This window comes from Ceratotherium simum, chromosome 30 (assembly GCF_057802395.1).
Source record: "Ceratotherium simum simum isolate JZ-2026a chromosome 30, ASM5780239v1, whole genome shotgun sequence".
Classification (NCBI taxonomy): Eukaryota; Metazoa; Chordata; class Mammalia; order Perissodactyla; family Rhinocerotidae; genus Ceratotherium; species Ceratotherium simum.
In genome coordinates, this window is record NC_141929.1 from 1,200,660 (window position 1) to 1,227,915 (window position 27,256).

At 46.3% G+C, this 27,256-nt stretch overlaps 1 protein-coding gene across 7 annotated transcripts in view; it reads left to right on the plus strand.

Moving 5' to 3' along the window:
- Window positions 1-375: 375 nt before the first annotated feature.
- Window positions 376-27,256, plus strand: part of ANKRD11 (ankyrin repeat domain 11) — a 214,293-nt gene continuing 187,412 nt past the window's right edge. For 6 of the 7 annotated variants that reach the window (XM_087419774.1, XM_087419776.1, XM_087419775.1 and 3 more), the window contains exon 1: window positions 377-579. The gene's annotated coding sequence lies outside the window, so the exon portion shown is untranslated. Of the gene's footprint in view, window positions 580-27,256 lie in introns of all 7 variants that reach the window. The other variant, XM_087419777.1, reaches the window with a different exon arrangement.

A 27,256-nucleotide genomic window follows, 5' to 3' on the forward strand; every position in this document is an offset into this window, starting at 1 on the left:
CGTCTGAGAACGAAAGACCACCCTCCCCCCGCCTCGGGACGCAGGCAAGCCAATCCAGCTGCGCGCTACCCCAGCGCCCAATACGCCTGGACGCACGACTTTGGCCAATCCGTCCAGGGACGTCCTCCTGGTCCCGCCCCGGACTGTCACAGCAGCTGTCAATCTCGCGTCCACCCCTCCTGCGTCGCGCACTTCCTCCCGGACGCCGTGACGTACGCGACCCTGTGCCCGGCGCGGCGAGCCAATGGCGGTGGCGGATACGGCGGGCCAATGGGCGGCAGTGTCTCATGCTGCCGGCGCCCGCCGCAGCCGCCGCCGGGCCCCGGAGCCAGAGGCCGCCCGAGCCAGAGCGCGATGGAGCGAGGGCCCCAGGCGGGGAGGCGCCGCCGCGGAGCGCGCGGCCCGACGCCCCCTCAGTGAGCCCGAGCCCGGCCGCGCCTCCCGCCGGCCTCGCCACCTCGCGGGCGCTCGGAGCCGCCGCCGCCTTCCCGCTCGGGCCGTGGGCCGGGAGACGGGCAGGGGCTGCATGGCCTCGCCCGCGCCCCGCCGCTGAGCCCCGGAGCCGCAGCCCGAAGCCGGGTGAGAGCCGCCGCCGGCTGGGGCGGGGGTCGGGCGGGCGCCGGGGCGTGGGGGCGGCCTCGCGGCCTGCAGGCCTTCCGCACGGGCGGAGCAGCGCGACGGCTCGGACGGGCCTGGGGTCCCGGCGGGTCCGGGCGTGCCTGAGGGGCCGACGGGGGTTCCGGGGAGGGCCTAGGTGGTTGTAGGGGCCGACGGGCGGCTCGGGGCAGGCCTCGCGGGTTCGGGGGCGGCGTGAGGGGCCGACGGGGGTCTCCGGGGCGGGCTTGGGGGTTCTGGGGGCCGTGGGGGGCCGACGGCGGGTTCGGGGCAGGCCTGGGGGGTTCAGGGGGCGTGAGGGACCGACATGGAGTTCTGCGGGGGGGAGGCTGGAGGCACCAGGGGAACGTGAGAGGCCGACGATGAGCTTTAAGGGGTATTAGGCTGCCTGGGCTGCCGTGAGGGGCTGATGGGTGGATCTGGGGGGTCCGGGAGGCCGACAGTGGACTCTAGTCAGGCCTGGGGGCGCCAGGGCAACCGTGAGGGGCCGACGGGGGGTTTTACAGGGAGTTGGGGGCCCAGGGCAGCGGTGAGGGGCTGACGGTGAGCTTTAGTGGGGGTTGGGGGCCCAGGGCAGCACTGAGGGGCAGATGGGTGGATCTGGGGGGTCCGAGGGGCCGACGGTGGGCTCGGGGCAGGCCTGGGGGGGCCAGGACAGCCGTGAGGGGCCAGCTGGGGCTATAGGGGGAGTTGGGGGGCCCAGGGCAGTCGTGAGGGGCCGATGGTGGGCTTTGGGGGGCCTGGGGGCCTGGGGGCCCGGGCTGCCGTGAGGGGCCGACGGGGGACTCCGAGAGGCCCCGGGCACCTGGGGAGTGGGGACGCCGACCTCTGACACGCGGGAGGGGAGCTTTCACGGTGTGGGTTGTAGTTGTTATTCCCAGCGTCCCTATTATTATCGCTGTTTTGAAATGGGAGCAGGCGGCTCTCGGGCTCCCAGCCGGAGGGGGCGGGCGAGCCGGGCCCTGGAGGGGGAGTAGGGGCGCTGGGGTTGCAGGGGGCGCGCGTGGGCTCGCGGAAGGGCAGGAATGCGGGGCTGCCGCGCGCGGGGTGTTGTTTCGGGGGGATGGTAGGCGGGAGTGGGGGGCGGTGAGAGGGAGGCGGTGGTGGTGGCGGCTGCAACAGCAGCCCTTGGCCTCAAGGAACAATGTGAGACGTTGCCTGAAATGTTAATTTCCGTTCCTCATTTCATCATCCCCTGGCAGGGCGGTAGCCGTGAGTGTGTCTGTGGAGGGTTGGCCCTGCCACATGCATTCCGTCCTCTCTCAAAGAGATATTGTGCTGTTAAATCTTGTGTCTCTGCCGTTTTGGGGGAGTCTTAATTTTTCTTGACGTCTGCTCTTTTCCTGGTGCCCCATCAAGGTGTTCTACTTGTGTTGTGTTTTTGGAAAGCTAGTCTTGTACCCCAGCGTCCCAGGAGTTGTAGAAGAGGCTTGGGTAGATTCACTGGCTTGAGTGGGCCCTGTGCTTTCAAAACCAGTTTCTCTGTAACAGTTAAGATGCAGCATGCTTGGGTGTCATGGTTTCTACAGGTTATGAGAAGTTTTGTATCCTTTTGCAAGAACAGGGTGTTTTTGCAAATTTCTTGGTAGAGAAATCAAATTTTGGGTTTTCTTATATGGTGAGAGTGTTGTCAAGTGATTTGAGCAAGGTCTTTAACATTCCTTTTCAACTGAGGAGTAAAAATGCACTGTTGTTGAATTGGAAAATTTAGAATGTTTTGGTCCATTTGGGAGGATGATGGGACACATTCAGCAACACTATGTAAGATGATATTGTGGAAAAACTGCCATTGAAACAGTTACTATTTTTGGTTTGTGCAAACCCAGTCAATGGCATAACTTGGATAGTTCTAAGTCAGAGACCCTGAGACTGTTTATTTGCTGCTTTTGGGACCTTGATTTCTCTTACTAACTGTTGCTGTCCTGGAAGACCCAGAGTTCTGTGTGTATTTGAGAATGATTGCACAAGTATTTTGATATTACTTTGAAACTGTAGTTAGAAAAAAAAATTAAAAAGGAAGAACATCCTGCTCCAGTTGATTGTGACCCTTGAATTGGATCTGTGCGGTTGGCTATGCCTCCCCCACCCTCCATTCAGCTGTTGTTCTCTCTGTCGTTCACTCTTAAAAGCAGAATCTCATTTGATAGGCTGGCTCTCCTGAATGGAATGGGATGGGAGGAAACAAAGACCAAGTTGCTATGACATTTTTCTGTGTTCTTTGTGCATGCCTCTTAAGTTACTTAAAAAGCTACCCAAAGATATTGCTAAATTTTACCCAAATTTAAAACTTTAAGTTTTTCTCTAAATATTTCTTGTTGTGGTAAAAATGTACCTAAAATTTACGGGAAGTTTGTTTTTAAAGGTGTGACACAGTCATGAATTCCTCATTTGCAGTTGTAACTTGATGTCAGCTTTCTGACTTGCATGGCCACTGCTGGACGTTTTCTCTGGACCCTCTGTGGACTGGTCATGTTAGTCATAGTGCACCAGCAGTGCCTTCCATCTCTCTCAACCAGATGGGCTGCTCATGACTAGTGGCTGTCATGGTAGCTATAATTATAGTGTTGATACAGTGACAAGTAGAACTTTCTACAAATAGAGTTAAAGAAACTGTGCTGTTTGTATTTGAGAATATTTTTTAAGAAGCTTTGTGTGCCTTGGGCTTTTAAGTATATTGATGTAGTCAGGTGATGTTTCCTCAAATATAAGAGGAGAGTTATTTTGCATATGGGCAATGAGCCTGTCATCAATTAAATAACATAATTAGAGAGTGTCAGTAAATGCTGGTTCAGAGCATAATCGGCATTTGTTGCCAAAACAAGTGTTTTGATCTGTCCATTACCCTGTATAAGTCCCTTCATCCCTCAAATGGTAAGTGTAATGGATGAGCTTCCTTTAATAGCAAGATCTTTGCTAGTTAATAGGTGAAAATGATGATGCATTGCTCGTCTGACCACAAGCTGGGGCAGTTTATTAGTGCTGTGTAGTCAGTGCTCTGGGGATGGACCTTGGCTCATTTGATAACTTTATACAAAAATTGAATGAACTCAACTAAAAGTTATTGTCTTAAAATGTTTTCAGTATGTGTTCTCTTATTTGAATTTCAAATGGAATTTCTGTGCAATTTAACGTTTCCAGTTTTATCTTAAAGCTATATGAGGGCTGGCCTGGCGGCTTAGCGGTTAAGTGCGTGTGCTCCGATACTGGCGGTCAGGGTTCGGATCCCGGGTGTGCACTGACGCATCGCTTCTCCGGCCATGCTGAGGCCGCGTCCCACATACAGCAACTGGAAGGATGTGCAACTATGACATACAACTATCTACTGGGGCTTTGGGGGAAAAAAGGAGGAGGATTGGCAATAGATGTTAGCTCAGAGCCGGTCTTCCTCAGCAAAAAGAGGAGGATTAGCATGATGTTAGCTCAGGGCTGATCTTCCTTACAAAAAAAAAAAAAAAAACCAAAAAAACACAAATCTATATGAAAGAGGGTGTCAATCGTCAGCTCCCGGAACTCAGGCAGTTAGAGATAATCAGCACAGAAAGCCTTTTTAGGCTTAGGAAATGATCCACTTTAACAACTACTTTGTTAATTCTGATAAAGATGTTTCTATTCCAAAATGGCTCTTTTTTTGTTTTGTTTTTTTTTTTTGTGAGAAAGATCAGCCCTGGGCTAACATCCATGGTAATCCTCCTCTTTTTGCTGAGAAAGACCGGCTCTGAGCTAACATCTATTGCCAATCCTCCCTTTTTTTTCCCCCCAAAGCCGCAGTAGATAGTTGTATGTCATAGTTGCACATCCTTCTAGCTGCTGTATGTGGGACGCGGCCTCAGCATGGCCAGAGAAGCGGTGGTTGGTGTGCCCCCGGGATCGAACCTGGGCCGCCAGTATCGGAGCACATGCACTTCACCGATAAGCCACCGGGCTGGCCTAGTGTTGTTGTTTGATGGATCTTATTCATGGTATCTTTTAAGCCAGAGTCAGACTCAGCTGTGTACTTAAATGTCTGTTTTTGTTATTCTTCTGTGCTTTTCTTAACTCCCTTATTCCTCCTCCATATTTAAAATTTTCTTTAGATTCCTCTTTGGACCAAATAGTGTTTTATATATACGGTAGAACTGCAAATGTTATTTTTATGATAATGTCCCAAATGATTATTAACAGCCTAACTCTGATTGCACGACCCCTCTCCCCCGGGCCCCTGTTCAGACCTTAGTCACTCTTGCTCTCAACTCCTGCTGCTCTAGCCACATGGGCCTTTCATTTCCTAGATTGGGCCATGTGCTTTATTCTCGTAGGGCCTCGACATGACACATGCTGATCCTCTGTCTGGACCGGGGTCCTGCTGAGTCCTCCCTTGCAAATCGCCCCACCCCCGCCCCCCAACCTCCAAGGTAAAATATTGCTTCCTCTCAGATAGCCTTCTTAATCATCACTCCCAAGGAAAGTGGCCATCCCACCTTGTTACAGCCACATAGAACTTAACACAATTAGGGCCGGCCCTGTGGCTTGGTGGTTAAGTGCGCGCGCTGCGATGCTGGCGGCCCGGGTTCGGATCCCGGGTGCGCATCGAGGCACCACTTCTCTGTCCATCCTGGGGCCGAGTCCCACATGCAACAACTGGAAGGGTGTGCGGCTGTGACATACAACTATCTACTGGGGCTTTGGGGGCAAAAAATAAATAAAATCTTAAAAAAAAAAAAAAAAAAGAACTTAACACAATTGATGAAATATGTCCTGATTACATCTGTCTCCATGATAGAAGGGCTGTGACCTTACTGATAATAGAGTTGGTCTCTTTGGTCCCTCAGGGCCCAGCCTAGGGTGTGACGTAGTTATAGAATTGGCTCAAGAAATATTTGTTGAATGATTTAAAGCCTGTATATGGAAGTAGTTGAGTAATTTTGGAAGGACAAACTTAGGATCATGAACTTTCATTTATTGGATTGACTAGGAATCATGCTCTGTGCGTATCAGTCATGTTCCCATTTGTTTTCATTATAAGTTTCCTTTATAGTTTAGATAAAGGTGGCAGACAGGGCTTGTAAAATTGGCACAGAACAAGCAATAAAGGAAAATAATTAAAGGGAAGATTGTCTTCATGGGAAGAAAAAAATGCTTTCTGTGAAAGCAGTTTCAGTGGGACTGCTGCTTTTGGGGCAAAATCGAAGGCTCCCCGAGCGTGGTGTATATTTGCTGCTGCTGTTGCTCGTGGTCCTTAGGTATTCCAGCTAGAACTTTGAGCACCGCTGGCTCCATGTAACATAAACGGTGGTTTAGCATTGTAGTGGAGACCTTTGAAAGTTTTAGCATTTTATTTTTAATTTTTTTGCTTCCTAAGTGATTGTAATAAAGTCAGTGGACGTTGAGCCCAAAGCCTCAGTTCAAACATAAATTCCCCAGAATGGAGGTGCCCCCCTTAACATCCCTCCCAGTTGTAACATTTTAATGAAGGAAAAAAATAACCTCTTTGGAGAGAAATACACCAAAATGGAGTTGTGTGTTATTTTTTCCCACTCCTGTTTATGTTTTATAAATTTTTAAAAATGAACCTGTGGGGCCGGCCCCATGGCTTAGCGGTTACATGCGCGCGCTCCGCTACTGGCGGCCTGGGTTTGGATCCCGGGCACGCACTGACGGACCGCTTCTCCGGCCATGCTGAGGCCGTGTCCCACATACAGCAACTAGAAGGATGTGCAACTGTGACATACAACTATCTACTGGGACTTTGGGGGGAAAAAAAATGAACCTGTTATGTAGTTGGCAAAAGAGTTGCTTTTGAAAAGACTAGTTGTGGGTATAATTTGGGTGATAGAGACTTTAGTTCTTGGTTTGGATAACAGTGATTTGTATTTGTGTGGTTTTAATTTTTTAGATAGTAAGGGGCAAGGGGAATTGGTTGTGGTTGAAAACAGTTAGACATCATCCTAGAATTTAAGAAATCCCACAGGTCTAAAGCTCATTCTGTGAATAAAGAGTCAAGTGGGTTTTCAGTGTGCAAATAAAAGAAGTCTGTCCTATTAATATAGTTAACATTTTTCAAGGGCTGAAAGGACTGAGAATCCTGTTGCTGGGCCGAGGCTTCTTTGATGCCCACTCAAGGCCAAGGCTGAGCTGGTTGTCAGGGGAGTGATGCTCTGAGTTACAGGGTCCTTATCTGCTGGCTAAGGGCAAGGCCCAAGTTTCCTGTTCTGCCTTTGGCATCTGTGCAGTGAATTATTTATTATCCTGAAAATCTGTAGACACTCTTTTTCCACTTGTGAAGAAACCAATGTGCACCTGTTCACTATATAAAAATGTTAGCATTTTCTCAAGATAAAACATATTTGATCACTTAGATCAAAATTTTTTTGTCAAGGTTAAATAAAATTCATAAAATCCCCCTTCCTCCAATTACTTGTTTAACTTTAAAAAATGTGGCCTTTAAGAATTGAAATTTAACTTGTAAATGCTTAATAACTTTGTGATATCAAAGGTTATTTTTCATCTAAAATGTAGCAGTTTTCTTTTCTCAGCTCGGTAGTAATAAGTATCTTTTCCTCCCCTCCTCCCAGTGGCAGTCTTCAGACCAAGAATGCTAATGTCTTAGAATAATAAATATTTCTTTTCTTTTTTTTTTGTGAGAAAGATCAGCCCTGAGCTAACATCCATGCTAATCCTCCTCTTTTTGCTGAGGAATACCGGCTCTATCTATTGCCAATCCTCTTTTTTTTTTTTTTTCCCCCAAAACCCCAGTAGACAGTTGTATGTCATAGTTGCACATCCTTCTAGTTACTGTATGTGGGACGCGGCCTCAGCATGGCTGGAGAAGTGGTGCATCAGTGCGCGCCTGGGATCCGAACCCGGGCCGCCAGCAGTGGAGCACGCACACTTAACTGCTAAGCCACGGGGCCGGCCCTAAATATTTCTAAATAATGAGAAGATTGCATAGGATGCTTGGTTCATAACGTTTTGGCTAAAGTTCTGATTAATTTTTTTTCCACTGCATTCATATCTAGCAAAATAAACAAAAGACTTGGATTTAATTCTGGGTGATAATGTAAATTTGAGATCATTATGGCTATACTGTGTAAACTTGTCTAAAATAGAGGATGAGAGAAGCAGTGAGGAACTTTATTACTCTTCAGAAGTTAAGCCTTGCTGTATGCACCATGTTTCTAAATGTGGCTTTACATCCTGTAAAACAGGAAGTAAAAATAAAAAACCAAAAAAACCCCAAAGCAACACTCTTGAAGAAATAAACTTTTTTTTCTTTAATTACTAAAATGCTGGGCTAATTAAAGGATATGCAGAAACTTTAAAACAATCTTGCCTTTTTGGATGATTACAAAGAAGAAAACCCACCGTTTAGGGGTCTGAAACTGTGCTGAGAACTTGCAAGCGTTAGGTCAGTATTCCGCAACCCCTTGGGTGATTCTGATTTCAAGGCGTTTTTAGACTGTGATTTTTTTCTTTGCCAGAGGTGTATGACTTGCTCTTAATGTATTTAGATTACCTGCAGAAGTATTTTCGTTACTTTGAGAATAGTCCATCTGAAATTTGAAGTGTTTTAGTTTAGAGGTTAATACATTAAATATGCTGAAACTTAAAACATTTTCTTATAGGACGTTTTTCCCTAACACTTGAGAAAGGTAGTCTTTGAATTGTGTCCTTTGTCTTTTAGTATGAAACTGAGAAAAGTGATAATGTGCTTTCACTCTTAGCTTAAGTAATTTTCAGTAGATGTAACCTTAATGAGATTTATATGCAAAATTTTTTTTTGTGAAGAAGACTAGCCCTGAGCTAACATCTGATGCCAGTCCTTCTCTTTTTGCTGAGGAAGTCTGGCCCTGGGCTAATATCTGTGCCCATCTTCCTCTACTTTATATGGGACGCCACCACAGCATGGCTTGACAAGCCGTTGGTGTGCGACCGGGATCCGAACTTGCAAACCCCGGACCGCCGAAGTGGAGTGCGTGCACTTAACCTCCACCGTGTTGACCCCCAAACTTTGTTTTTCTTTGAAGTGATTAGATCTGATCTGTTAAACCTGGGTTCTCATCAGATGACTGACTTTTAGAAAAAGACTATGTTGAAGCAATAACTTTAATCTTTTTAAAAAAGGGTATGTAAGTAAAGACTAACGGCACAATGAAGTTTTAGAAAGTTGAAGAGAATTTAGAATTTAACCTATAGCCTCCCGTTTTCCTTTTCCTTGATAGTTTTCTTCTGAGACCCCAAATATGGTGGCTCAAGGGGGATGGGGAACAGACGGTGTGGTAGAAGGAGGGTGTGTTAGAAGAGGTAACACAGGAGGTTGTGAGGGCTGGAAGGAAAACATGCTCTCAGAATTTGGAGAAACACTTGTGGTTTTTTATATTTCAGTGCTGTCGCTGTTCATTTTCTATTGCTGCTATAACAGATTACTACAAACTTAGTGGCTTCAAACAATACAGGTTTATTATCTTACAGTTCTGTAGATTGGAAGCCTGACGTGGATCTTGCTGGGCTAACATCAGGTGTCGGCAGGGCTGGTTCCTTCTGGAGGCTCCAGGGGAGGGTCTGTTTCCTTGTCTCTTCCCTGTTTTTTTTTTTTTTTTTGTGAGGAAGGTCAGCCCCGAGCTAACATCCGTGCCAATCCTCCTCTTTTTTGCTGAGGAAGACCGGCCCTGAGCTAACATCTATTGCCAATCCTCTTCCTCTTTTTTTTTTTTTTTCCTTTTTCTCCCCAAGGCCCCAGTAGATAGTTGTATGTCATAGTTGCACATCCTTTCTAGTTGCTGTATGTGGGACGCCGCCTCAGCATGGCTGGACAAGCGGTGCGTCGGTGCGTGCCTGGGATCCGAACCTGGGCCGCCCGCCAGTAGTGAAGCGCAAGCACTTAACCGCTAAGTCACAGGGCCAGCCCTGCCTCTTCCCTCTTTTAGAGGCTGCTCACATTCCTAGGCCTGTGGTCCCTTCTTCCACCTTTAAGGCCAGCAACGTTGCATCTCTGACCTTCTTCCAAAGTCACATCTCCTTCCTACTCTCTCTTCTGCCTCCCTCTCCCACTTTTAAGGACCTGGGTGATTACATTGGATCCACCTGGATAATCCAGGCTAATCTCCCTATCTGCTGATTAGTAACCTTCATTCCATCTGAAGCTTTATTCCCCTTTGCCATGTAACCTAAAATATCCACAGGTTCCAGGGATTAGGATGTGGACCTCTTTGGGGCATTATTCTGCCAACCACACTAGGATTCCATGGATGCCATCTTAACAGATGAGATTGGATCAGGCCATTGTGCAGCTGGCTCTGGTGCTTTGCTTCGGTTTGCAAGAACCATCTTGGCTCTTGGAAAGACTCAGGGTCGTTGGTCAGCCAGTGTAGTCTGGCATTGATGGGGGATTAGTGAGTGGTGGAAATACACATCTTCGGGCTGGCCCCGTGGCTTAGCGGTTAAGTGCGCGTGCTCCGCTGCTGGCGGCCCGGGGTTCGGATCCCGGGTGCGCACCGACGCACCGCTTCTCCGGCCATGCTGAGGCCGCATCCCACATACAGCAACTAGAAGGATGTGCAGCTATGACATACAACTATCTACTGGGGCTTTGGTGGAAAAATAAATAAATAAATAAAATTATAAAAAAAAATACATGTCTTAGACAAGGTTTTGTTTTAAATAAACTTATTTTGGAATAATTTTACACATACAGAAAAGTTGCAAAAGTAGTACAGAGAGTTCCACCGTATTCTTTATCCGGGTCCTTTAATGTGAACATCTTACATAACAAGGGTAAGGTTGTCAAAGCTAAGACGTTAACGTTAGTATATTACTATTAAACTCTGGACTTCATTTGGATTTCATCCATTTTTATGCTGGTGTCCTTTTACTGTTCCAGGATCCCCCACTGCATTGAGTCGTCATGTCTCCTCAGTCTTCTCCTGTCTGTAACAGTTTCTCAGTCTTGTTTTTCATGATCTTGGCAGTTTTGAAGAGTACAGTCTTTCTTTTTTACATCTTTGTAGCCGTTCACCCATTTGGCACAGTTGTAAAGCACTATATAGCTGACTTGTTTATCTGACTACTTCTCCGCATGTGGACTGCTGTATAGGGAAGAACAGCTTTGTATCTTTTTGCAGCTGGAATGAGTTACATGTTTTATGGAGGGGGCTTCTAAGACTAGAAAAACTTAGCTTTTCCCACCTTATACTGATTTAGTCAAATGTTTACTGGTTGCTCAGTGTGTGTAAGGCTGTGTTGTAGAAACTCAGAGATGAAGGAGACGGCCTTCTCTGAAATTGGGGAGAAGGAGATGCACTCAGGGGTACGAGGAAAAGAGAGGAGTTCAGGGGAGAGAAAGCATTTCTGGCTCTGCAGTCTGGGAGATGCATTGGAGGAAGTGCTGTTTAAGGATCGGTGGAACGTCAGCGTATAGAGCACAGGGTAAGGCCGTCACAGACTGTGGGAAGGCTCTGGACCAAGGCTGGGAGGTGAGATGTAGCAAGAGAATGTCAGCTAGACATCTTTGCACATGGAGCCCATGAAAGAAAATGGTAGCACATAAAGCTAGGAACAGGAAATGAAGTCAAATTGTGTGGGATTTGGAATGACGAAGCCTGGAAGTGGCCTGCTGAGGAGGAGGCATTACATTGCCTGAGGCAGGAGGTGGTGTGTCAGACTCTGATAGTGGTGGATGGGCCAGAGGAAAGTCAGAGTGACTGGTGAGTAGAAGGCTTTGCAGTGCTCCTGTTTCTAAACTTGGGATGCCAAGATTAACGTTGACATTCCAAGCAAATGTTGATTAGGTATCTGTTGATATGTGCACAGAACTTACAGGGATACAAAACAAACATGAGCCCAAGATAAGCCTAACAATGTATTTGGGCAAATAAGAAGATCACTGTTCTCCCTTCCACGCTGGTGACTTCTCCAGCCCCTTCAATTGGCTTCTAGGAATTTGGCAGAGAGAATCAACTCAGTTTGGCCACTGCTTGTGAAAGGAGGTGAATGCAAGGTCACTGTTTTGTCTTCTAGCTTTCACCCCTAATGTTCTCTGCTTTTGGGCAAATACCGGGTTTAAAAAGATGTCTCTTGGGGCCGGCCCGGTGGCGCAAGCGGTTAAGTGCTCGCACTCCGCTGCGGCGGCCCGGGGTTCGCCGGTTCGGATCCTGGGTGCGCACCAACGCACCGCTTGTCAAGTCATGCTGTGGTGGCGTCCCATATAAAGTAGAGGAAGATGGGAATGGATGTTAGCCCGGGGCCAGTCTTCCTCAGCAAAAAAAGAGGAGGATTGGCAGATGTTAGCTCAGGGCTGATCTTCCTGACCAAAAAAAAAAAAAAATGTCTCACTAGAGACACTACTATAGAAAATAGGAACACCATTTTCTAGGGAAAAGTGTAAAATAACCAGTTAGAAATGGATGATGAGGGCCGGCCCCATGGCTTAGTGGTTAAGTGCGTGCGCTCCGCTACCGGTGGCCTGGGTTCGGATCCCAGGCGCACACCGACCCACCGCTTCTCTGGCCATGCTGAGGCTGCGTCCCACATACAGCAACTAGAAGGATGTGCGACTATGACATACAACTATCCACTGGGGCTTTGGGGAAAAAAAAAAAAGGAGGAGCATTGGCAATAGATGTTAGCTCAGAGCCGGTCTTCCTCAGCAAAAAGAGGAGGATTAGCATGGGTGTTAGCTCAGGGCTGATCTTCCTCACAAAAAAATAAATAAGATATTAAAAAAAAAAAGAGGACCCGGATGGAGGCCTCTCAGTGAGGGAGGGATGTCTCCGGCAAGAGGAGGATCTCCTTGTGAGAAGAGCAGTGTGATTAAGATGTTCTTAAGAAGATCTCGGGAATCCTGAAATCGGAAGGGGACTCTTAGAGTGGGCTGCATGGACAAGTAATGAAGACTTAATGGTGTTTGCTAACAAGTCTTTACATAAAAATGTTTGAAAATGAGAGGGTAAGTTGATTCAGAGTGGATGGAATGGGGCAAACAAGTGATGAGCAGTTTTATGAAAGGACAGGGCAAAGGAGACAAGAAGAGAGGGAAGGAAGGGAGAGTAGGGCAGTGTGCTGACAGTCTGCCTTGTGCTGACTACATGCCACACTCCATCTCGGCCCGCGGTCTGTGACAAACCCAATGCTCCTGGTCTCATGGTGCTTGCATTCTGGAGGGAGAAATGGGCAGCTCTGTCAGGAGAGGAACGCCATCTAGGGAAGTCTGACGGAGGGAGGCTGGGAGCTTGGCATTGGTGACAGTTCAGCTCAGCAGATGTTTAGTTTGAACACCTCTTATGACCCAGACAGAGTCTGGTCCTTGCCCTCAAGGAGATTTTTTTCAAGACAGTATAAACTGCAGGCCAAAGATAGTAATTTTGGGTCCATGTAGAAGGGGCTAGTGATTTTGGCGTCTGGAGAAGTAGCCAGCCTGGAAGGGAGAACAGTGATCTTGTTATTTGCCCAAATACATTGGTTAGGCTTATCTTGGACTTGTGTTTGCTTTGTATCTCTCATAGTTTTGTGCACATATGAATAGATACCTAATCAATATTTGCTTGAAGGATCAATCTTAAAAGTTATGATTTTAAAAAAAGGCTTATGAGGGGCCGGCCTGGTGGCGCAAGCGGTTAAGTGCATGCGCTCTGCCTTGGCGGCCAGGGGTTCACTGGTTCGGATCCTGGGGGCGCACTGATGCACTGCTGGTCGGGCCGTGCTGTGTTGGTGTCCTGTATAAAATAGAGGAAGATGGGGGCGGATGTTAGCTCAGGGCCGGTCTTCCTCAGCAAAAAAAGAGGAGGATTGGCATCAGATGTTAGCTCAGGACTGATCTTCCTCACAAAAAAAAAAAAGGGCTTATGGCCTGAGAAAGGAACAGTACTTGGCAGGAAATACACAATAGTCTGTGCAAGAAACCTGTAACAAGTAAAACATGTGCCAAGCATATTAGCTAGTGTGAGAGTATTTGTGATTTGCTCAGGTCAGTGGTAGCCTTTCTCCAGCTCTGGAGAGGCACCGTTTCTCAGCTGCTGTGATGGAAGAACCTTGCCCTTTGATGCGTCTGTGGGCGGGGCAGTAGTGAAACTCAGGCATCTGGCTTCGGGAGCCTTCTCTGTTGGCTGTACTGTTTTTCTCAGGGCCCTACACTGCGTGTCGTTTAATCACAGATGCAGAAATAAATGGAGAGCAGAAGTCAACGTTTTGAACAGCCCTGCTGTTGCCGGTGCCCAGAGTGAGGTGCACTTGAAGGCAGTCGCCTCAGGGCCAAGGAGGGTCCTGTGTGGTGCATTCACTTCTTTGTGTTTATTTTAGTTAACCTCTCCACTGTTCTGCTAAATTGCTTTGTTACCAACCCCTCTGTAACACTAAAGCATTTTACCTTTTCACTGGTTGACTCTGTCTGACACCTTGTTTCTACAGTTGTTGCACTGTCACAGTGCTAATCCAACCACTGGTCCGTTCTTGATTGGCAGCCGACATTTAGAAGCTGCAGAGCAGTGCGTGACTGGTGCTCCTAACTGCAGCGTTTGAGGACTGTGCCCATCACTGGGGGGTGGGGATGAGTGGGGGTGGGGCGAAGGGCTCATGGAAAGTGTCTCAGCAGTCACAGCCGTCACAGCGTGGCTCCTTACCCTACCCTTCCTGAGGCAGGTGAGTTTCTTTGTTTCTTTGTCCCGAGATGCTTTTGAGGGCTGTGCCTTCAGTGAATTAGGTGACGGTAAAAATAATTTCAGATCAGTGGGCTCATCAAGGCTATTTGGTTTCGAAGTGTTTGCAGCTGGGGCTGAAGTCAGTCAGTCCTGGGCGGTTGGGTTTAATTAAGGTGAGAGGAAACAGTCTGCACCTCTCCTCTCATTCTCAGACTCTGCTCTTTCTACTGAGTTGTTTGGAGGCTTAAGTCGTATGAGATTCTAAACCATGGCAGAGCCTTAAATAATAGGTACCAGATATCTACTGCTGTGGTTCCAAGCTTCACCTTGTTTTGAAAATGAGAGCTTTAGACCTCTTAGGGGAGGCTAGAAGTTGGTTGTGGGCATGTAAGGGGAGGGGGAGTGATTCGTAGCAAACAGAATCCTGTCAACATGTGTTTATTCTGTGTGTGGCCTGGTGTGCAGGGTTAATTCCAGCCCACATCTCCATTTACAAGATGGTGACTTGAGAGTTGGAATTGGAACCTGTGTCCTCACCAACAACTTAGTGTACTTTTTAACTTCCTATGTAAATATTTGTCATTGGTGGCTAAATTTCCTAAACTGTAGCTTTTACTGCTGAAAATGTAATTACTTTTGTCATCTAATAAGACTTAGAGCTGACAGACAATCGCACAAATGAGACTCAGTTCACATGATTTTTTTTTCTGAATTAAATAAATTCACAATTTGACTTGAAAGCCTAGCATGTAATTCAGAGAAGTAGACCCTCATTATTAATAGTTGTTACTGTCTGATGCTGTTGACTTCCATGAATGGATGCTTCTGGTATTGCTCACTGCATCTTAGGGGACAGAAGGTCCCCCCTCAGCCAGTGGCTCTCACTGGCTCCCCTCGGGAGAGCACACCTGTTTCCTTGTGTGAAGGCCCCAGTGCCTCTGGTAGGCCCAGCTCAGCCAGGTAGAGTGTGGTGTGGGTGAGGTGGGGGCTTTAGGTTTCCTCTTTGTATGGGCCTATTTCTCCAATGTTACTCTCTGATTAAGTAAAAAAAAATTACTCTTTGGAATGTAAAATGTCAAGGTGAGGTTCATTCCAGGTGTTAGTGAGTTTATATTAATGATTTAAAACTCACTGTGTTGTCGTCTGTGTTCTCTCTCCTTGTTTCGTGGAGCTTTCTTTAATAAAGACGTTCACGACTAGATGTAACTGTTGCTCACTTGGTAGTAGGAGTACCATTTGAAAACCTCTTGAGCAGGGTAAGGCCAGTGGGTTTCCCCAGCTCCCTGGGGTGTTTTGCTGCTTCCTGCTGAATCCACGTGGCGCACTCCCTTTGACCGCTGCACTCCGTTGTCTGGGGTGCAGGTACATCCCTACATACCTTTGCTTTAAAAGGTAATTTAAAAGGTCAACACATATAGTCTATAAACTGAATTTATATAAAAGCAAATATCAAGTGCTGATTAATCTAGGGGAGTAGTTTTTTCAGGCTGCTTTAAATAGCCCTCAGTGTTATTAAAAGTCATTTCTGAGTAGTGAGATGTTTTTTATATGGAGTCACATTTGTTTTATACAAGAGGCAAACCTGCCTTGTAATTAAAGTTCTTCTAGGGACAGTACACTTTCCCCGAGGTCAGTTATCTGACACCCAACACACCGAAGGACTGTGATTCCAAGAGACCAAGTGTTGGGTGGGGAACGCATTATCCATGCACTTATCAAAGGCGGAATGTTTACCTGCTATGGGGTCATTTAATGTGAAGGCCAAGGGTGTCACTGTGGGACGGATCAGTTCAGGCATGTTTAGCTTTCCAGATTACCTCATCCTGGGAAACTTTGGAATCATCAGGGTTTCATTCTGTTGAGGTGTACTTCTTTGATGTTAGAGTTACGAGAGTAAACGGTTTTCATTAAGCATCAAGCATTGTTTGTGAGAAGTCCTAATGAAAAATGTCGTGGGGAGAAGCTGCCAATTGTTGTTAGATGATGCAGGAAATGGCTGTGCATGAGAACTGCTCTCCACCAGCCAAGAGGTGGAAAGAGAGAGAGAGTGTGGACCGAAGGGAGGCAGCCTCCAGCTGGTGGATGACTGTTGAGTGCACAAAGGATGAAAGGGACATGTGTGGACACTCTGTGCTGCTTCTGAGTAGGATATCCAGGTTGATTCTAGGGGGCAGTCTGTCTGTGAGACCTGACACTTGATCTCTTTGGGACGTTGTATGCTGGGGGCTGGGGGAGATGTTCATGTGTGAGAAAGAGGCATCAGGTTGGTTAGCAGTCAAGGGTCTTTCTTTTCTACTGAGATGTTTGGAATAGGATGTCTCATTTTTATATAGATTTGAGGGATGTGAAAAGAAAAATCAACTCCAACAATTTGACTTTACTTATCTTCCAGTTTTTGTCATTCCTTCTTTGTATTGTTGCAGTCAGTGTCCATCAGGGTGATCGTCCACATTATGTGCACTCCTGTTTATTGGACTCTGGCCGTTAAAGGAGTGTCCTTGAGTCACGAGTCATGGGGGTGTTTCTTGGTGTGTGTGCTGCTGCCCGAGGTCCAAGTCCAGGCTGGCAGAGCAGCCCCCGCTGCTGTGTGCTGGCCCCACGTGTCCTGCACAGGCTGTGGTTGGGAACCATTCCTAAAAGGCTGAAACACAAAACCAACTGAGGAAGCACTCCCCACATTAAGCCATTTTTTACCTTTTTAAATTGTTTTTGGTTTCTTTTAAAGCCATACTAAGTTGGAAATAGAAGAGTACATACCAAGAAACAAATATGAGGTCTAATTTTTAACATTTAACACAGTCATATTTAATATTTCCAGAACTGCTTTACTGTGACCTGTTTTCCCATGAAGCACAAGTGATCCTATCCAGAGATGTGCCATCAGCATGGCTCTGACAACTTGGTGAAACAAGAAAGAAAACAAGTGCACAGTAGGGACAGAAAGGGTGACCAGCTGTGCTCCGCGTAACTGCTCTAAGGCTCACACCCAGGGAGGTCAGGTTACAGGACATTGAGGCAAAAAGGTAATGGCTTTGAGGTCATCATTTCGGGTCCTCATTATCAAGAAAACTTGAATTTTTCTTCTTCGCAGCTCAGCACTTTATATCAGGTGTGTCACTTCAATGAAGAGGTATCTTCAGATGTAGAAATAAGCCAGTTAGGAAAAGGATGATTCTCATCTTAGATACTATAATACTTAGCCATGTTTTCTGGGAATATTTTAGAATGTTCTTGCATCACTGTGTTGATTTTGCCTTTACTTGTTCATTTTACCCAGAACCCTTTCCAGGCAATCTTTGGTGTAGAGTTGGGGGTTGTGACTTTGATCTATATAGTTGTAAACTTTTCTCATCCTTTTTTTGTATTTTTTTATTGTGATAAAATATAAACAACATAAAAATTTACCATTGTAGCCACTTTTAAGTGTCCAATTCACTGGCATTAAGTACATTCACATTGTTGTATAACCATCGCTACTATCTATTTCCAGAACTTTTTCAGCACTCCAAACAGAAACTCTGTCCCCATTAAACACCCACTCCCCATTCCCCTCCCCCAGCCCCTGGCACTCGCCATCCTACTTGCTGTCTCTATGAATTTGACTCCTCTAGGGACCTGATATAAGTGGAATCATTCAGTATTTATCCTTTTATGTCTGGCTTATTTCACTTATAGCATAATGTCCTCAAGGTTCATCCATGTTGTAGCATGGGTCAGAATTTCCTTCCTCTTTAAGGCTGAATAATATTCCATTGTATGTATATACCAATTTTGTTTATCCATTTATTCACTGGTGGACACTTGAGTTGTGTCCATGTCTTGGCTATTGTGAATAATGCTGCTATGAACATGGGTGCACAGGTATCTGTTTAAGTTCATGCTTTCATTTCTTTTGAGTGTATACTCAGCAGAAGTGGAATTGCTGGATCATATGGTAATTCTATGTTTAACTTTTTGAGGAACCGCCTTACTGTTTTCCACAGCAGCTGCACCAGTAACACATTTTTTTTAAAGGAGCATTTGCTTTTTATTATAAAATGCAGAAAAGTAGACAGAATGGTAAAGTGAACATCCTATATGTATTATTTAGATTTAACAATTAGCATTTTACCATATTTGCTTTATTATTATTTTGTTTAAGTGTTTTAAAACAAACTACAGATCCACAAAAACTTCAGTTAGGCCAGTTTCTTACATAGTCACATTACCTTGGTCACTTAACAGAATAATAAATAATTCTCTATCATCTCATACCCAGTTTAAGAAGTACTTTTTTTTTTTTGGCTGAGGAAGATTTGCCCTGAGCTAACATCCACTGCCAGTCTTCCTCTTTTTTTGTATGTGAGCCACCACCACAGCGTGGCCATTAACAGATAAAGGGTATAGTTCTGTCCCCAGGAACTGAAGTGGGGCACACTGAACTTAACCACTATGCCCCTGGGGCTGACCCTTAAGGAGTACTTTTTTTTTTTTTTTAATAATTTTATTTATTTCTTTATTTTTTTCCCCCAAAGTCCCAGTAGATAGGTGTATGTCATAGCTGCTCATCCTTCTGGTTGCTGTATGTGGGATGCGGCCTCAACATGGTGGGAGAACTGGTGCGTCGGTGCGCGCCTGGGATCCGAACCTGGGCCGCCAGCAGCAGAGCGCGCGCACTTAACCGCTAAGCCATGGGGCCGGCCGTTAAGGAGTACTTTTTTTTTTTTTTTTTTAAAGATTTTATTTATTTATTTTTCCCCCAAAGCCCCAGTACATAGTTGTCTGTCATAGCTGCACATCCTTCCAGTTGCTGTATGTGGGATGCGGCCTCAGCATGGCTGGAGGAGTGGTGCCTCGGTGCGCACCCGGGATCCGAACCCGGGCCGCTGGCAGCGGAGAGCACGCACTTAACCGCTGAGCCACGGGGCCGGCCCAGGAGTACTTTTAATAATTGATTTTGTAAGCACTTATTAGTCCAGTAAACTTGAGCAAAAAAATCAATGTTTTCTTTTTCCTCCAACCTTTTAGTATGAAAAATTTCATAAATGTGGAGAGGCAGGAAGAAGAGTACAGTGAGTGCCCCCACAGTGCCATGTAAGTTCTCTTCTGTTAACATTTTGCCACGTTTGCCATGTCTGCGCGTGTGTCTGCGCTGCCTGACAGTTGGGAAGTGAGATGCAGAGCTCACGACAGTCCCCTCATAGACATCTGCGTGCGTGCTGTGGCACCACACCTCACCTGGAGGAGCATTTTCTACAGGACCTTCCGTTAGGTTCATAACCAAGCCCTGGCTGACCTGATCGTGTGTTCCTGCTTTCATTTGGTTGTCTCTAGTGTCTTGTGATGTCAAGCTACCCTCCCCACTTTTATTTTTCTTTCATGAGTCCATACCAGTCATCTGTAGATGGGAGTACATTCTTGAGTTGTCTGGCTTTGTTTTGGTTGTGTGGTTTAACTTGTCTGTCTGTCCTCTGTTTCCTGCAAACTGCAAGTTAGGTTGAAAGGCTTGATTAGAGTTAGATTAAACTTTTTTACCTTCATGGATAAAATTTTTGGTTCAGAGCATTCCCATAGTGACAAAGGATCACCTGAGATGACTTCTTGGTTGCAGTGTGTCTTTATAATGGGAAGACCTGGGTGTCCCCACCTTAACAAAGTGGTCAAACTCAGCATCACTGATACTGATTCACAGTATCTATGAAATATTCCTACCTGATGTTTAATCTGAGTCTGTATTAGTGACCGTAGGCAATGGGAAAACCTTGCCTGGATCCTGGTTTGGAGGGAGGGAACAAAATGGCTTTTAAAAAATGTTTTGAGTTGTACGTCAGTTATACCTCCATTAAAAAAAATGTTTAGGGGACATTTGGACGTTTAAATATGAACCAGATATCAGATGATTTAGTGAGTAGTTGTTAATTTGCTTATGTGTGGTAATGATTTTGTGGTTTTGTAGGAGACTGTTCTTTGCTCCAGCAACATATAGACAGAGAGGAGGCGCAGTGTGAGACCTGGAGTTTGGGTATGGGGCTGACGTGTGTGCACGTGTGCACTGTGCTAGTCTCTCACCTTTTCTATGTTCCACATTTTAATATAAAAATACTGGAAAAATACTTTGTAGGTAATGCTTATATACTTCCTACTGCATCCATTTCCTGAGATACACGTGTAGCATGCTTAACTACCTCCCTCTAATGATAGATGAGACCAAGGAAGACCAAAGGAGCACTTTTGTCTCACTTTTTTTTTTTTTTGTGAGGAAGATCAGCCCTGAGCTAACATCCATGCCAATCCTCCTCTTTTTGCTGAGGAAGGCCAGCCCTGAGCTAACATCTATTGCCAATCCTCCTCCTTTTTTTCCCCCCAAAACCCCAGTAGATAGTTGTATGTTATAGTTGCACATCTTTCTACTTGCTGTATGTGGGACGCTGCCTCAGCATGGCCCGACAAGTGGTGCGTCGGTGCGTGCCCAGGATCCGAACCTGGGTCACCAGTAGCGGAGCACAAGCACTTAACTGCTAAGCCACGGGGCTGGCCCCTCACTTTGTTTCTTCAGCTGTTTTCATGAATAGATGCTCATGGCATAGACTTCTACCCATTTTCTTCCTTGATTAGCTCTGAGCTCAGTGAGCTCCATATATTATAGATTGCCAGGTGGATCTCGTGTGCTCGTCTCTGCACATATGTAACTGTGTATTGTGTGTTCTCCGATGCAGTGAGATGGGTCTGCCCAAAGAGTCTCTGAAGTCAGGACCATGTCTGGTCTACAGCCCAGCTCTTCTGATGCCCTTGAGAGAGCCAGATTCATAGGGAAGTGAAGAGAGGATGTGGTTTGGGGAGGAGGGAGGCGGTGTACTCAGTGTCTACTTTGCAGTGAATGTTAGGGTTCTGGTTCCAAAGACACTTACAAATGTATGTGTTAGATGACTTAGGTCTGGCCCACTTTTATTACAGAGAACTTGAATTGTAAAAATCTGAAGGTTTGACACATAGAGGTTGTCTAGCATTTTGAGATCTCACAGGAGAAAACAGAAGTTTTTGTACTTAGGCCCTTTAAGACTTATGTGGTGACGTGGTAGATTGATTCTATTGTGATGGTTGAAATTTTACGTTCTCTCATCCTCACAGAATTTGATTTTGTGTTGCTTTTATCTTTATGCTTACTTTTTCCATTGAAAATAGTGATTTTCTTTGTGTAAGCTGGGAGGGGAAGTCTTCACTCCTGGTCCCCAGCCTTCCGGCACTGCACTAGAGGCAGCTTCCTTTCCATACCTGGGCTGTCCTTGAGGGGTCGTCCCTGTATGTACAGCATATGAGTGTAGGTGAAGTGGTTTACACAAGTAGATAGGTGTTATTCTGTACTTTGCTTTTTTTAACTTATTCTTGGAATTTATTCTGTATTAATACATATGGAGCTGCTTCATGTTTTTCCGTCATCATATTATGAATGTGCCACGACATATTTGACTTGACTGTTAGTGATGGACATTTCCTTGTTTCCGGTGTTTTACTGTGACAGAATAATATCTTTGTGTGTACTTTTGCACATGTGTCAGTATTATCTATTGATTTTGGTCCTAGAATTGCTAGGTCAAGGGTTATGGGTATTTAAAATTTTGGTTTTGTCAGATTGCTTTCGGTTGAGATTTTGCTGGCTCATACCAATGATGTATGCGTGCTTTCGATTTATTCTTAAAGACCATTTGCGTCTGCTCTATGTTCTGCATGTTTTGAAGTGGACTTGGGTCAAAAGTAGTAAAATCCTGACTTTTGAGAGAAGTATCAAATTGGTCAGTGTTTCTGAATAGGCAGAAAGGTTGTGCACATTAAGGGACTGGTATTTAGTGAGTGTTTGTATTTTATAGAGATTTCTTTATTTCTTTCTAGGAAAGGCTGAAAAAATTACTGGTTAAACAGTTAATGTTATTTATTTATTTATTTTTGTGAGGAAGATCAACCCTGAGCAAACATCCATGCTATTCCTCCTCTTTTTGCTGAGGAAGACTGGCCCTGGACTAACATCTGTGCCTATCTTCCTCCACTTTATATGGGATGCCGCCATAGCATGGTGCTGACAAGCGGTGCCTTGGTGCGCGCCCGGGATCCGAACCCGGGTCGCCAGCAGCGAAGTGCGTGCCCCTAACTGCTATGCCACGGGGCCGGCCCCACAATTAATGTTATTAAAATTTGTCATGATTTTTAGTTGTAATTGTGCATTCGTATTTGCATGTCTGTCTGATCGTGAGAGCCCTTTTGGACTACTGTACAAAGAACGTCGTGTGACCATGGTGAGTGTGTGAGCTCTGAGGTTTAGTCATCTTCAAAGCCATAGATAGATCTTGGCTGAAGGTCATTTGTGGGTCTGGAGGAAGGGGAAAGCGTCTCTTGGACTGTCTTTTCTCTGAGGGTAAAGGAGTTTCAGAAACACAGATGGATTTGAGGCAGGTATACCAAGTCAAGGGAGAGAGGTGGTGGGCCTTGTGTTTGGGAACGGAGAGGCTGATGGTGGCTCTGGCGTCTTCTCCTGCCTTTGCACGGAGTGGCAATGGTCATAGTGGTGTTGGCAAGAACAAGGTGCTAGATAGAGCCTTTCTGGAAGAACCAGTCACCTCCAGTCTGGCATGAGATCAGGGAGAAAAGTCTTTTTGGGCAGCCCAGTCCCTGCGGCTTGAGGTCTCAGCGCCTGTAGCTGCTGTTTGGAGGGCCACGCCTGGCTGAGTCTGGACCTGCCCACTTGTCTGGGCTGGTCAGAGGCAGGCGTGGGCCATGTCAGGGTCCAGACACCTCTCCTGGTTTGGCCAGGTTTTGGTTTGTATTTCTTCCTCCTGTTGACATGTAAATAGTAATTTTACTGTTTAGTACAAATCACTTTACTGTTCTATAAACAACCAAGAGCAGAGGACAATAGGAAATAGTAACATTCTTCCCATTAAGAGTTCTGTTTTTACCTCTTAAGGGCAGCATGACCATCCTGATTGTGGTGGGTTATTAAGGTTTGTGACAAGTAGGAATTAGCTTTAGCGATATTGACAACAAGGTCTTTTGAATTTGGTTCCAGGTTTTGAGAATGAGTTGAGGTTCCTTCCTGAGTTGGGTTTGTAATTTGGTATTGATGTGAGAAGGCTTTGGCTAAAATTTTGTTCTCAGAATTTGCGTATTTCTATCTTTTCATCCTTGTTTTGCTCAGCTGTGTTTGTGTTCTTTATCTCCAGACTTTCTGAGGGCATTTCTTGCTCCATGTGGATATTAGAGCAAGGATCGGAACTTGGGTTTGGTTATACTTTTTGCACTTGAAGTGGACTTGCTCTTGTGATATCTTTGCCACTGCTTCCTAACTTACAAATGGAGGACCCGGTGTACTTTATTGGTAGTAAAGTTTAGTGCTCATAAAATAGCTTTCAGAGTTGCAGTGTGAACAATATAAAATTAGAATTTAGAAATTGTTGTTTATATGGATGGCGAATGAATAATTAGCATTAATGTTATTGATGCCGTCTGCTTAGTTCTTTATCAAAATGCTTTTCCTGACTGCAACATTTCATTGTAATGGAGGATAATCTTCGTGTAAAACTGGTTGCTTTATATTTTCTTTCGGGTTGCTATAGAAACAGCCCACCGTGGTAGTGAGTGCTAATCAAGTGCCAGGTTACCTGGCTTTACAGTGGAGCTCTGTGTTAATCAGGCGCAGCTCTCCGCAGCGCAGCAGGCTCCGAGGGGCGGGCCCTGAATTGTCGTCTTTCCTCATCCCCTTGGGTCACAAGAGCATCAGGATCTGGATGATTAGAACGGTGTGATTTTCTTTCCCTTCAGCTTAAGCGTCAGGGGCTTTTGTTCTTCTGCTAAGTAGTCTGGATTTCCTTCCTACCTGTGAGTGTGTCTGTGTAACCCCACTGGCCTCTCTACCCTTCCTGTACAATCACCCCCCGGGGAGCAATCAGGAGGGTCTGTTGGAAAATTACTGCTTGAACAAGAAATGTTAAAATTTGTCCTGAATTGTGGAAGTCCCTACTGCCAACCCCTTAACTGAGGTCCTCAGCTGACTGTACCTGCAGGGCAGGAGGACAGGGCAGGGATGGCCCTGCACACCGCTGAGGGGAGACAAAACCCAGTCATTTCGCTGCTGGATCACCAGCATGATCGCATTTGAAGATCTAAGTTAGATTTTTTTGTGAACTATAAATCAGTGAATTGTGGTCTATTATACATTGTTTTGGGATTAGAGTTGGTGGCAGACTTCAACCTGGAACGCAGCGTTCTGTTAAATTATAAACAACTTGCAGTATAGTAATTGTTGGAAGCTATGAGGTCAGTTGTAAAGAACTTGGTCTCAGCTTGGTCGGCGTAGTCTGAGTAATAGGTTGTGAAGGACACTTAGAGTTCTGACCCTCTTCTCTTGAGCCTCGTGTCTGAGAGGCCTGTGCCCGCTTCTTGGCAGCTGGTGTACAGTCATTTGTGCACGTGAGGAGGCAGCGTGGAAGAGTGCAGATAGGGTATGTGTACTGCTGGGTGACACGTGACCACAAACGTAGCGGCTTAACACAGCACACAATGGTTACCTCAGCTTCTGTGGGTTGGGAGTCTGGACACGCCCCTGCTGGGTCCTCCGCTCTGGGCCTCACTTGGTTATCTGGGCCTCACTTGGTTACGGTCCAGGTGTTGGGTGGAACTGTGGTCTCTGTGGAGGCTGGGATGGGGAGTGGTCTGCCTCCAGGTGCTCTCAGGTTGTTGGCAGAATTTATTTCCTTGTGGTTGTGAAGTCCCTGTTTTGTGCTGGCTGTCACCTGGAGACTGCACTTGGCTCCTAGAGGCCTCCTGCAGTTCCTTGCCATAGAGCTGTCTCACAAGCCGGCAATGGGTCTTGTGCTCCAGTTGGCTAAGACTGGGTCTCCTAACACAGCGTAATCCTGGGAGTGCCATCACAAAAACTTGGCCACCTAATGCAGTCTAATCAAGAAGGAGATGTTCTGTCCTCTTTTCCACATTCTGTTGGTTAGAAGAGAGTCCCAGGTCCGCCCGCCCTGCTCTCCAGGGGAGGAGGTTACTTGAAGGTGGGGCTCAATAAGGGGATCACCCTAGGGTCTGTCCACCATCTGGGGTGTCTCCTGGAATGGGGGCTTTTTAGAACTTTCACTCCTTGGATTCTGATGTGCCAGTCTTGGAGTGGCATCTCTTTCTCCATTCTCTCCCCCACTGCCCATTCCATTCTCAGTGCACTAGTGGGCCTTTTTGTACAGGTGGGAGTGGAACCAAGACTGATAGCCACAGGTTGGGTGGAAAGAGCGCTTGGATTGAACAGTACACTTGCCTTGCTACCTTATGACATTTACCCCATGCCTGGTGTTCTTAGCTGTCCTGCCTGCCTCTCAGGCTTATGGTGAAGATAGATGAGATCATGGGTGTGGTCAGTGAACTAGCTGGGCAGGGCTGTGGAATGCTCATCTCTGAGCCAAGTGAACTAAACTGTCTCTTCTCCATTCTCCGGGCAGCCGATTGGTTCTTTTCAGGGGTAAGTGGAGGATTGTCAATTGGCTCTAACCTCTCAGATCTCCTGCTCCTGCAGCCTGGGCTCTGTGGAGCACGTAGGACCTTCGGAGGGGAGCATTCTCTGAGGCCTGTTGGACAGCATTGGCCACTCTTCATTCTCCTCTTAAACATCTTCCAGTCTGTCCCCAATGTCACTCTCTTACTGCAGGTCCTCCTCCTTTCCCTTTACTACTGCAGCAGCCCCTAACTGGTCTCTGACACTTCCATACAATTACCAAAGAGATTTTTTTTTTTTTTTTTTTGCTGGGAGAGTCATCCTGAGCTAACATCTGTTGCCAATCTTCCTCTCTCTTTTGTTTCCTCCCCAAAGCCCCACTACATAGTTATAAGCCCTTCTATGTGAGCCACCCCCACAGCATGGCTACTGACAGACCGTGATGTGGTTCTGCACCTGGGAACTGAACCCAGGCTGCTGAAGCAGAGCGCGCTGAACTTGAACGCCTAAGCCATCAGGGCTGGCTGCAAAGAGATTTTTTAAAGTGAAGATCTGAATCTGTTACTCCCTTCCTTAGAGGAGACTGCCCTCTTTGAGGTCTAAAATGGAATGCTTTCTGCCCTGAATGCTCTTCTCCCCTCTTCCCCTGGCAATGCCTACTCATATTCAGGCCTCAGCTTCCCAGTGAGCATTCTTTATCTCACAGCTTAGCTCCTTTGTTGCATGTGACTTCTGTCCCCAGTTGTCTAGATTCTCATCCTCGGTCTCGTGGTACCCTCTGCTCCCCTCTCTGGTAGTAATGTATTATTCTGTGTTATAATCATCCTTTACTTGGCTGTCTTCCCATAAAACTCGATATATCTGCAAGCACCACACAGAGGGCTTGGCTTGCTCATGGGAGATACCTAATAAAACAGTGTCACTGTACAGCACAGCCTTTGGAATGGAATGGAGAGGGTTGTGGTGTGTTTGTGGCTCCTGGTCACTCTAGTTACTGCATCCCTCATCTTTGGCCGTGTCCACCCACCTTGCTTCTCATTTGCTTCAAGTGTCCATGTTTGCTTATTTCCTTTGGTGGGTTTGTTGTGTGAGTCTGAAATGATTTCTTTCTTTCTTTTAGTAATTGCTCAGATCTCTTAAGTATTGCACCCAACTTAGAGATATTTGGACGCTCTCCCCATTTTCATGCACAAGGACATTTTCATGTCCTTGCTTGCCTCCTGTTCTTTTTTTTTTTTTTGTGAGGAAGATCAGGCCTGAGCTAACATCCATGCTAATCCTCCTCTTTTTTGCTGAGGAGGACCGGCTCTGAGCTAACATCTATTGCCAATCCTCCTCCTTTTTCTCCCCCAAAGCCCCAGTAGATAGTTGTATGTCATAGTTGCACATCCTTCTAGTTGCTGTATGTGGGACGCGGCCTCAGCATGGCTGGAGAAGCGGTGCGTTGGTCCGCGCCCGGGATCCGAACCCAGGCCGCCAGTAGCGGAGTGCGCGCACTTAACCACTAAGTCAAGGCGCCGTCCTGCCTCCTGTTCTTCTGGCTTTCTTCTTAGCTCTTGCTTCTGTGCCTTGGGAG